Source organism: Saccostrea echinata, unplaced genomic scaffold, assembly GCF_033153115.1.
Source record: "Saccostrea echinata isolate AGI-Se365-2 ecotype Australia unplaced genomic scaffold, CSIRO_AGI_Sech_v1 ptg000001l, whole genome shotgun sequence".
NCBI classification, from domain to species: domain Eukaryota; kingdom Metazoa; phylum Mollusca; class Bivalvia; order Ostreida; family Ostreidae; genus Saccostrea; species Saccostrea echinata.
Window position 1 is genome coordinate 50005541 of NW_026889750.1, and position 11960 is coordinate 50017500.

At 32.9% G+C, this 11960-nt stretch overlaps 1 protein-coding gene across 1 annotated transcript in view; it reads right to left on the reverse strand.

The window, feature by feature from the left end:
• The window catches only part of LOC133193897 (Na(+)/H(+) exchanger beta-like), a 42616-nt gene extending 35961 nt beyond the window's left edge, over window positions 1-6655 (reverse strand). Inside the window, exons 1-2 of the mRNA XM_061329815.1 lie at window positions 6481-6655; window positions 6161-6195 (exon numbers count right to left, since the gene is read on the reverse strand). The gene's annotated coding sequence lies outside the window, so the exon portion shown is untranslated. The remainder of the gene's footprint in view (window positions 1-6160; window positions 6196-6480) is intronic.
• Window positions 6656-11960: the final 5305 nt, after the last annotated feature.

The window sequence follows — 11960 nt, forward strand, 5'->3', positions numbered from 1 at the left end:
CAGCTTTACTTCCAAAAAGCGACGCAAAACCTGTCATGAGAGTATGATGATGCACATTTAAAATAAACCAGATTATATCTATTTTATCGAATATTCAAATATATTCGAATACTTTCATTGAATATTCGAATATGAATTATTGACAAAATTGACATCCCTAGTTCAAACACATTTAGTGTGAACAGGAATGATGTCATTGGCTCTAATTATCTTCACAACTAAGTCAGTGTTTGCTCTGCTCCATTGCATTGTTTCAATGGACTTTTGAGCTGGATTACTGTTAGTTATCTCCATATTTCATGTAATCTTTAAGTTAACTCATTTATCACACATTTGTCATTATAGTAAAATTATTACCTACAAAATATTGAATGTGTATTAAAATGCCAAATTCAATGCATACCATAACTTTACACATCAAGCATTAAAATCTCCCCCAGTCACTTATACTATGTACTGTACCCAGTAATTGCCACCCAATGGTGTAATATAATCCCTAACACTCAAGCTTGAATGAATCCATTATCACCAGGTCACTCATTTCTTCTGTACTTAAAAACTAATCACAAAACAGTGGTGCTAAAAAAAACTGCTTTTTGTGTGGAAATCAATAGGAGTATCTTTCAGGTTGATTTAAACTCCTGAAAGCTCCGAGTGTCAAAATGTGTAGATGAGGTGAAGAATACAACCCCATGAAACAATGGATTAGATACATTATCTTTACAAAACATATTCTGACAAACAATTTTTCATGAGCAACCCTCTCCCAATTTTTTGGAGCAATTATGTAATAAAGATAATTCATCATGTGCAAATTGATAATGGTACCAATAGTTTAACAACTTTAAAACAAAATCAAATGAGAAAAAAAATCACCAATAAGAATTTTTTAACAGAACAGGAGTAATAAATACATTCATACTTCACTGTGTGTTAGGCAGTGCTTAATTCCCTGGAGTGCAGTGATGCTATAATAACTCCATTAACACATACTTAAGAAAATTCATCTGAGAGCTGCCAATTTCAATCAATGATTGTAAAATTCTAAAAAGACATTTTGACCAGAATTGATCAAATGCAAATTAAAAAAAAAAAAATTCCCATTTTTCTCTGTGTTCAATTTTTAGTCAAACATAATTGTATAATTAATTTAAAAGATTTTTTTGGCAAATGGTAAATAATAAGGTCATTTACAATAGGCTCTTGACATTTTAAAAATATATAAGCGTAAATAGTTCAATAAGTTTATGTAAGGACAAGTATGACTACCTGTACATATTAACACAGAACTGATAGGCAGCTAAATCTTATTTTCAGATTACTCAAGATTTAATCATGGTTAAATGTTAAAGCTCTTCTGAAATAATCTACAACCTTCTAGCGTGTAATATTGCACCCCACTTAATCTACTGACATCTATGTGTATTGACGGATCAACGAAAAATAAAAAGATAGAATACTTAAATGTCATTGCACTGAATCCATGCTTTTTTTTTACTCTACCGAGGCATGTATTCAATTTTTTTCTCAGGTCTGCACATGCATTCAAAGAACTTTTTTTTACTAGTTCTGATCAAACAAGAAGAATTCACTTAAGATGAGCTTGGCAACAAAGAATGAACTAAAACTGTGCTTATCAGTTGTAAATTCTCCTCCACCTTCTCAATCCATGTATGAAATTACGATCAATATTCACCATTCTTTTAAGATCTCATTACAGAAGAGTTTAAAGTTAATGTGCACTTTCTAAGATAAATTGGCTATCCAGTTAATTATGAACGAAGAATGAACCACTCTTTCTGATTAAATGAACATGGCTCTGCTGCCAGCAGATGCAAATTGGCAATCCCTTGAAAAACATGGACTATTTTGAAAACTTATTAACACAAAATTTATTCAGTGAACTTTTTATATGCCAATTCATATAATTCTTGATAGTATTTGTTAATAAAAGTGCATCCTATATCATAACTGAAAATTCAAATTTTTACTGAAAAACTGATATCATCTATAATACTGATTGAAAATGAAACATACTAAAAATAAGTTCAACAGGAAAGGAAAAAAATTATGGCTGGACCAGGAATTGAACCAGGCATTACATTAGTCAGGTGATATACTGACTGAGCTACCTCAGTCAATATCCACTGTTCATATAGCCCAAACTACAAAAGATAATAGGACATCTCATGTTGTAATGTACTAACAGAATTATGACATATAATAATTAGTTTTAGTTGCATTATTTGAAATGTTTTCTGCTTTTAGAATATTTAACCAGTCTGATAAAAGATAACAGACTGGAATGAATGTCCACTTTTCCAACTGACTGGCAATAAACATAGTAAGTGTTACTACAGTAAATATGTTAGCATTATATCCCAGCAAGAGAGGACAAAAACCCTGTATTATAAAGATCTAGATGGGAAAATAGAACATAACATTGGATAAGTCTAATCCCATCTGTAGTGTGTGATTAATTGTAAATCAATAATAATCTATTGTCTTCTATCCACATCTAGGTGTTAGATAGGAGCTGAAGCTCAATATGTGTTTTATCACAATCAAGAGACTGTTCTAGATGAATAATAGAGTACACCTGACAATTTAGTTTTCATGAAATCACCCATGCAAATTATCGACATCGAAAAGAAATACCTTACTTTCAGTATCAGTAAATTAGAGAATAATACATACAACACTCAGTTATGAAAGTGCTGGATCTAAGAATACATCTGTTCATTATCAGACAAATTGACATATATATTACTAGGAGTATAAAATGAACAAACCTTAGTAATCAAACCAAATCAGTATTTTAAATAAATACCTTAATAAATACACACTTCCCTGTAGTATGTAAGTTATTTCCTTCTTCAATAAAGAACTTTTATATTAGTTATCTTTGTATAAGTACTACCTAACACCGAGAACTTGTAATCCAAGTAAGTATAGAAGTGTACACAAATATGTCCGTTATAGCTTCCGTTTGTTTTAATATGAAGCAGAAAAGAAACAACCCCTCATGAAAAAATAATAAAATACAAAATGCCCTCAAAATATTCAATAATTTTATTACCTTATTTTCAAAAAAGTATTTTCCTAAACTTTATCCTAGTCACTCAATCCACACGCATCATGTTGATAATCAATAGACGTACAAAGTCAATTTTTACGAGAGGAAAGCCTCCATCAGCCACCATTCTCTACGCAGTATAAATTCCACCACAATGCCTCTATACCCACTTGGAGGAATTAATTACACATACGCTTCTTTTGATCCGACTTTATTCGTTGCAAAAAATTTAAATGTCATGTTGTGCCATGTTTTAAAGACCCTAAATCAACAAACAAACTATAAGACAGGTATTATTTTGTTTTCTAGTTAAAATCTATCAATATTTCAACAAGTCAGATGCTTCTGAGACTCTTTACAGTAATTGTTTAAGATATTGTATTTTATACTTGATTGCCTCTCAATACTGAAGAAAAAAAATCTATCCTAAGTGCAGCTTTAATTGAGGGATTCCTCTTTAGTGTATATATTCTGATATTCCTCTACTGGAGTTAAAAGGCTGCTAAGAGCAGAACACACCAGAAGTGTGTCAGGATTCATACATCATCACTGCTAATTGATCTAATATCTTTTTGATGAACACAGGAAGTTACCTCCCCTTTGGAGAATTTCAGAACTCTGCCAGGGAGATGTAACTATAGTTTTCTCTCAGAATTCATATTACCTGTATATAATTGGGAAAATTTTCTGAAACATTTTATTTTATCAATTTTTCTAAAATGGTATGTCATAATATACTGGGCAAAAAGAATCATGACTGACCTTTAATAGTTTTTAGTTCTCAATCTTAAATAACATAAATTGAATAAATTTTCATCAACGTTATAAAATAATATTCCTTTTTTTAACATGAAAACATTAAATACAAATCAACCTGAAAAACTCAATTGTTTAAATCAACAAGATCAATTCCAATAATAAATTAAATACAACGAGACATGGAAATCTTATATAATTCTAGGAAACCTTCTATAAGAGATCAACATTAAATTTGCTGAAGTGACAATAACCTCCCACAAATTTGGTTTATGGTTCATTTCTATCAGAAGTTCATCACTTCTGTCTACACTTGATCAAATCTATCCAATTATGAAAGACTGCTTTGGGGGGACAGTTAATGCAGATTAAGAGAAATTCTCTGCAGATGAGTTGCAATATTGATAAAAAGCATGTGGTGAAAAAAACAATTATAATTGACACTGTACTAAAGTTAATGAGAAAACAGAATGGATCGCTCTTTTTTCTGTCAAATTTTCCAAAATGATAATAATCAGTCAAAATGATAGAAAAATACAATCACAAAAAAGTAAAAATCCCTTATCATTAATAAATTCAGTTGACTGGATTGAAAAATAAAATAAAGGTACTTCAGTAAAACTCAGATATAAGGAACTCCTGGGACCTTGAAATTGCCTTCCTTATACAATTGTAGCTGACATTGTCTAATGAACATATAGAAATGTCTTTTATAGAATTCAGGGTTGTCCCTAACAATTGAAATAGCATGGGACATTAAAAAAGTAGAAGGGGGTTTGGGAAGGGATACCAGAATAACCAGGGGATTATGTCATTATAGGTTATAGGCGGGGAATTCCCTGGCCCCCGGGTCTTAGGGACAACCCTGAGAATTTGTAAATAAGTTCATTATATATATACAACTGAGATTTCTTTATAAGCAAGTTCTGTATAACCGAGTATTACTGTATCAAGACTCAATATTCATATTTAGCCAATTGTCCCAAGTCCAGTTCATTTTGTGATCAGACATCCTCCACAAACTTTTGTCCAATTGGACAAGTAAAATTTTTATCATTATACAACAGAGTGAATGAATCCCCACAAAATTCATATAACACTGTAATTTTTTTTTTAAATAGTGACATCTAATTTTTTTTCACGATTTAACAAATCTTCAGTACCAGTATTTTTATTTTACAATAACTTCAGCTTGGATAATAAAATTTTACAATTTTATCTGTGCAGAATCTGACGAGTAAAAAATACATTTGTACAAGTTAATTGTTGGCTACTTGTCCGATAGACAGGTGGATGTATATTAGTTAGAGTTGAGTCTTGTGTATACCTTTTGAAAATAAATTCATTGAAAAAAAAATCAGTTGCAGAAACTGCCTGCTTAAACTGAGAATGAAGATAGTTAACTTTGGTTTTAGATCACTTCTATGAGATGCATTTAATACATGTATATAAACTCTGTGAATCCTCAATTCCCAAAGGAGAAACTACCAATCTTAATTCAGTAAATTAACACGTTTGCATAAAAATCTAATTCTATATTCCATATATTACATCTTTATCTGCATTAAAATATTGAATGTTGTAGATTGAATTCAACAACACAGACCATAGAGGATTTACAGAGTGGATCGAGTTATAAACAAGGAAAGTGCCACATACTCTTTGTACAAATACACTACCATATCCAATATTAGGTGATTTAATGCAACACAACTGAGCACTATTTGTTTTGTGTGCTATTCAGTTTACACAGGCTATACAAGTGTCTGTTTGCCACTCTGATAGATGCATTCAATACCTATAGTCAAATAGAAGTTCCTTTAATACACTGTAACATATTTTTCCATCACAGTAAATAAAGTGTCTGACCATCCGATGCACCAAGCACCCATAAAAAAATGTTCCTCATTTAACCCTATACTACATATATAGATATATAAATATACATTACAAATTGACAGGCCTGAAAAAGTTTGATGAGCAAATATGAAAACATATTTATTTGCTGTATCAACACTGGTGTTTCTGCTATGCACCAACTCTAATAAAATATCTGTTGGATGTCAGTTCTATTAGATGAAATCAGTTGGGATTATGATAGCATAGGAGGTGTGCTTGCCATCATCCCTTGTATCCAGAAATCCACTACAATCTATGCTATAATTCTTGTCAAAATGACGTAGATACACACCTTTTACAGTATTCTATTTCATTGTGCTATCTCTCCACCAAAATAACTAAATCAAAAAGTGAAAGAATATCTGAAAGAACCTTTGCAGTTAACAATAATTAACATTCAGAAGAATTATATAAAATCAATGCACTTACTTTAAGTTTTTACTGCACTCCTGTTTCCTTAGGATCTGAAACATATAATTGGTTTTAGTGTTAAATTATCATTCTGATCAATACACAAAATTGTAGGAGTTTCTGGTATATCATGATATCAGTTAAAGGAAAACACCCAACAGCACCTAGTGCAATACATGCACACCTCTAACATTCACATATTGGTAAAACTATCCCACCTGAACACTCTTGTACACTTTCCCCCTAGCAAAAGGAGGTTTAAACAATTACGTTTGGAGTACACTGAAAAACCACAATAAATTAAGTCCAACAAAACCTCTACTCAACCCTTTTCTTACCTGTTAGCACACGAGCAGGCAGATACTCTCCAGACATTCCATTAAGATTATAGACGAATCATTTCTATGGCATTACAGTGACATGGTCTTCTATTCTCAATAATCCAAGGAGACAAAGAATCAAGGATTCAATACTTCAGTAACACATGAGTAAAACTGAAGATAATGGGCCCTCCTTCCTCTTACCTTGCTGACTTTGTGATGTCCTAATCATACAGCAGCTGAAGCACTTCCATAATCATGTGGATCGACCTATACAGTGTTTATGGGCAGCTACCCAATTCCTTTTGTCAGATGAATGTATCAACATGTCACATGGCTATGCCCACAATTTCATAGACCTGAATCCTACATCCAGATTCAGACAATCTGTCATTAGGATGCTCTGATACTCTGCTGTAAAGAATTTTTATCATGTGATGATTCCACAAATCTGTTGGGACAAATCTCTGCATAATGAGTATACATCATAGAACTCTAAAACACATGTTTCCCAATACAAACAAACTTGAAAGAGGAGACTAACAAACAAGGGGTAATTTCTTTTACGAGTCAAATGAAATACTACTATGTGTATGATATATGGTATTATGTTTTGGCATCTGGTTCATTAAGATGAAATAGGAATATAATGTCTGGATGTTCAGAGAAAAATTTCTGAGATAATTAGAGATAATTAAGTCCATCATATAATTTACACATAATCTGATTAGATCAAATTTCACATTCTTTAGAGTTCTGTTGGAAACTTAAATAAATGAAGTTATCACAAGAACTTTTTAGTGTGTTCTATACAGTATATTAGTCAATTGATTCCTCTTTTCCATTTCTATCATTTAATGATTTCCTGAGCAGGAAATCATGATTCTGAACATATTGGTGTGTACTTCATCAACTTCATCACAAGGATCCAAACTACAGACACACACAATGTCCCCATTAGCTAGGTGAAGGTCAAGGTCATTCTTTCTCTTGTGATTGGCAGTCTGTTAATCCTACATTAATCACTCTTTCTGTAGGAATGAGATTGTCCATAAATTGGTACATCTGTAGAGGGATACTGGCATGCTACAGCTCCTAGGCATTCTTACCTCCTCAGATAATGCTAAGGATAGTAAGAATTACCTAGTTCCCTTTTTAACATACATACTTGTGTAATGAAGCATCTACTAAATAGTTCCTCTATCCAGGAAGAGAAATAACTGATGTGTACCTAAATAATGCCAAACAGACATGCACTCTAAAATACAATTCCCTGAAGCACATTTCTCTCACAATAACACAGTCAATCTTATATGATGAATGGGTTGGGTATTTTCAGTTCCTCAAAATGCTCTCAACTTGGACTTCATTGAATAAGTGGAAAAACCCATGAGGACTAGATCTGGGTGGTAAGGATGATCTGGTTCAAATGTCTAAATCCTGATGCAGATCAATTTCAAGTAGGGTGGAGCTAGTTGTGTATTCTGGGGTTTTGTCCTGGTGAAATATGACCTGTGTTATCTCTTGCAGTAGACAAAGAAACAATTCTCAAGATATTGATTTTGATACTTTTTAAAAAGTAAAACACTACTGTTGCTATTTAATTGTTTTTTTAAAAAATTAAACTATAAAATGCTTTCTTGGTTTGTTAATATGAAAATTAATGGTTCAAGCTATTGCAGAAATCAGAAGTCTCTGATGAGACTGTAGCTTTACTGGTCTGTACCTGTATAACAAAGGAAAAGTAGCACTTGGATTTGAAAGTTTGCAACATGCAGCAATAAATAGAATTATGTATCTTAATGTAGTCTACTTATGTGCCAAGTTATATTGAAATCATACAAAAACTGTAGGAGGAGTAGCATTTTGAAAGTATTTCACAGAAATTTCTATTTTAAGTAACCATGACTACGTCATTCACTGAAATCAAAAACCGATATACACTATTATGTATCATAGTGTAGTCTAATTGTGTGCCAAGTAAGACTGAACTCAGACCAAAACTGTAGCAGGAGTAATGTTTTAAAGGAATTTTACAGAAATTTCTATTTTTAGTAACCATGGCAAAGCCATTCATCAAAATCGCAAACTAGTTCATCAAATTATGTATCTGAGTGTAGTCTACTTGTGTGCTAAGTTATATTAAAATCAGACTAAAACTGTAGGAGGAATTGCATTTTCAAGGAATTTCACAGATATTTCTATTTTTAGTAACCATTGCAACATCATTCATGGAAATGAAATACCAAGCATTTATTTATGCATCTTAGTGTAATCTACTTGTATGCCAAAATATATTAAAATCAAACCAAAACTGTAGCATGAGTAGCATTTTAAAAGAATTTCACAGAATTTTCTATTTTTAGTATCATGGCAAAACCGTTCATATCAAAAACCGATGCACTAAATAATGTATCTTTATAGTGTAGTCTACTTGTGGGCCAAGTTATATTGAAATCAGACCAAAACTGTAGGAGGAGTAGCGTTTTAAAGGAATTTCACAGGAATTTCTATTTTTAGTAACCATGGCAACACCGTTCATCGAAAATCAAAAACCATTGCACTAAATTATGTATCCTAGTGTAGTCTACCTGTGTGCCAAGTTATATTGAAATCAGACCAAAACTGTAGGAGGAGTAGTGTTTTAAAGGATTTTCACAGAAATTTTTATTTTAAGTAAACATGGTAACACCGTTCATCAAAATCAAAAACCGATGCACTAAATTATGTATCTTAGTATAGTCTTCTTTTGTGCAAAGCTATATTGAAATCAGACCAAAACTGTAGGAGGAGTAGAGTTTTGAAAAATTGTTTACAGACAGACGGACGGACGACGGACACCTTCCTATCACATAAGCTCTTCTGGTCTCTGACCAGTAGAGAGACCAGTAGAGCTAAAAAATTATACATAACCCACACACACTGGTTATGAAATTTTTTCTGCAATAGTTGCTATCATTTATCCCCATATAAATAAATTAACACATTTTATAATCTATATTTATATCTGTATTATTTTTTGTATAAAGCGGTTGAAAGTACATAAAATATTGCATTACTGATCTGTACATAATGGACAATCAGTATTGCATTACTGATCTGTACATAATGGACGTTACATTGATGGAAGAGCCCATTTCTTAAGAAATTCTTCATATAGATGGCTTTAAAAAAACCTATTCTAACTAATTTAGGGTTAATAGATTGATGAAATCAGTTTTCTTAAGAAATATTCAGTGGATGTAAATATTAATAAACATTTGTATGATGCTGTTTCTGTTCCAGCCTCAGCCCCCCCCCCCCCCCCCCCCACAAAAAAAGCTCCGTTGATCAGGGTGAAAAATGATCTGCAGGGAGGAGTCTCTAGACATCACAGCTGCTGTACTCTACACTGACATAATAATTGCTGTTCATGCTGTCATGTCTATCAATCCATGGTATTTTTAAATTTTATCAGTTCATCAAGCAATAACATCTAAATCAGATGAAAAAAAATATTTCTCTGCCCAGTCATACCTTCTCTTCTGGATTCAGTGGGATGACACATCTGCCTAACCATGTCTTCTTCCAGATCTACTGTTATGACAACTTCCAGGTCCATCTTATGACAACTCTGCCTCACTATAATTTTTGGAGATGTGTTTCTTCCTCTTTTCTCTCTATCCCCAACATCTTGAAAAACCAAAGTGAATGGCCAGTAAATCTGTAACCTTCTTTGAAGGGCAAGTACCTTGTCTTCCACCCTCTTTGCATGCACTCAATATAAGAGTACATATATGAGCCTTCTTTGTTATCTGCTGAAAGAATCAACGAAAAAATGGGAACAAAATTCATAGTTTGATAGTTCTCTGATTAACAGTGAGAAAGATATGACCTGAACATGATTGGACTATGGACATAGCCATAGAATTCCAAAATGAGGTCACAGTGATTTAACTTTGGGTTATACCCCACCCCACCCCAATCAACTGACAAGTTTTGATGACTCTAGGTATCACAATCTACATGATACGATCCAGACACTATTTGATGATGTAAATTAAGCTATAGAATTCCAAAATTAGGTCACTGTGACCTACTTTTGGGCCATATGACAGACTATTCCTCAATGATGCATCTTATGACAAGTTTATTTGCCCTATGCCTTGCCATGTGAAAGATATGATCCAGACTTTCTATTTCCATGAAATCCTAAAATGAGGTCACTTCAACCAACCTTAGGGTTGTAACTTGCATTCCCCTAAAATGCAACCATGCACTGACTAGATTTGATTGTCCTAAATCTCACAGTCTAAAGATCTTACCCAACCAAAAAGCCGACACAGAGGGGGAAACCCAAACCCATACCTTTATTCATCCTATCAATAGAGGCATAAAAATTGTTTTATAGACAGATGGATGATGTACTCTTAACCATCCTACCAGCTCTACCATTTTTTTCTGTCATGCACTGCCTTTGATTATCTGTCTATATTTTAATGTACCAGCTGTTATGGATTGAAGTAGTCTGTTGTTTCCATGATTAGCTTTCACACAGGCAACTATGAAATTATATCTTGTAAGGGTCAATCTGTGCAATTTTTTTATGTCCATCATTTACCATTTTCCATATATGTTTGTTTATTTTTTTAACGTCCCCCTCAAGAATATTTCACTCACATGGAGACGCCACCACTTGCTGGTGGAGGGCTGCAAATTTATACCTATACTCGGCACTTAAAAGACCATTGAGCAGTGAGGGATCTTTTTCATGCCAACACCTACAGTGACATTGAGGGTCTCATCTGAAGGACTGGTCTCCACGTCCCGCAGTGGATTCGAACCCACAATGTAAGTATCAGCTCCTTACTCCGCAACTCTAGAGCAGGTGCTCTAACCACTGCACCATGTGGGTGACTTTACATGTATGTATATTGAACATTTTTTCTAAAAGCTGGATTCTAAAATTTTGTTCCTTATTGTCCCTATAGAATCCTACAAATATAAGAATGAAAAGCAGGTGCAGAACCCATTTACAATGAGCTCACAGGACCTTTGAGAAAATTGATCTCTGCAAAATGCATAGGTACCTTTAAAAGAATCGATGATTCATCAATACTTTTTAATATTTTATACCAGACAGATTCTTGTTTACAAAAATACAATATGTGCATGTGCAGTATTTGAATAATGCAACAGTTTTCATTCATTGATCCAATTTTGTTATGTAACATAAAATAAACGTACATATATATTAAAAGAATATTCAATACACCTCAGATTACCATACAAAACAGGTATTTATGACAAAATTTTAAATGAATTAATACAGAGTCCATATGCAAAATTTTGTTTAAGCTATTTTTAAGTACAGCATTCTGAAGCAAGTTCTACACAAGACTGTGTGCTTATAATTCAGTCCTGATGTTTACTCACCAGAAGGAGGAACATGTCAGGGGAACTAACTCTGTCATTTTGGATTATCTTCTGTGTGATTATCTCTCCTGATCTGCACCTTT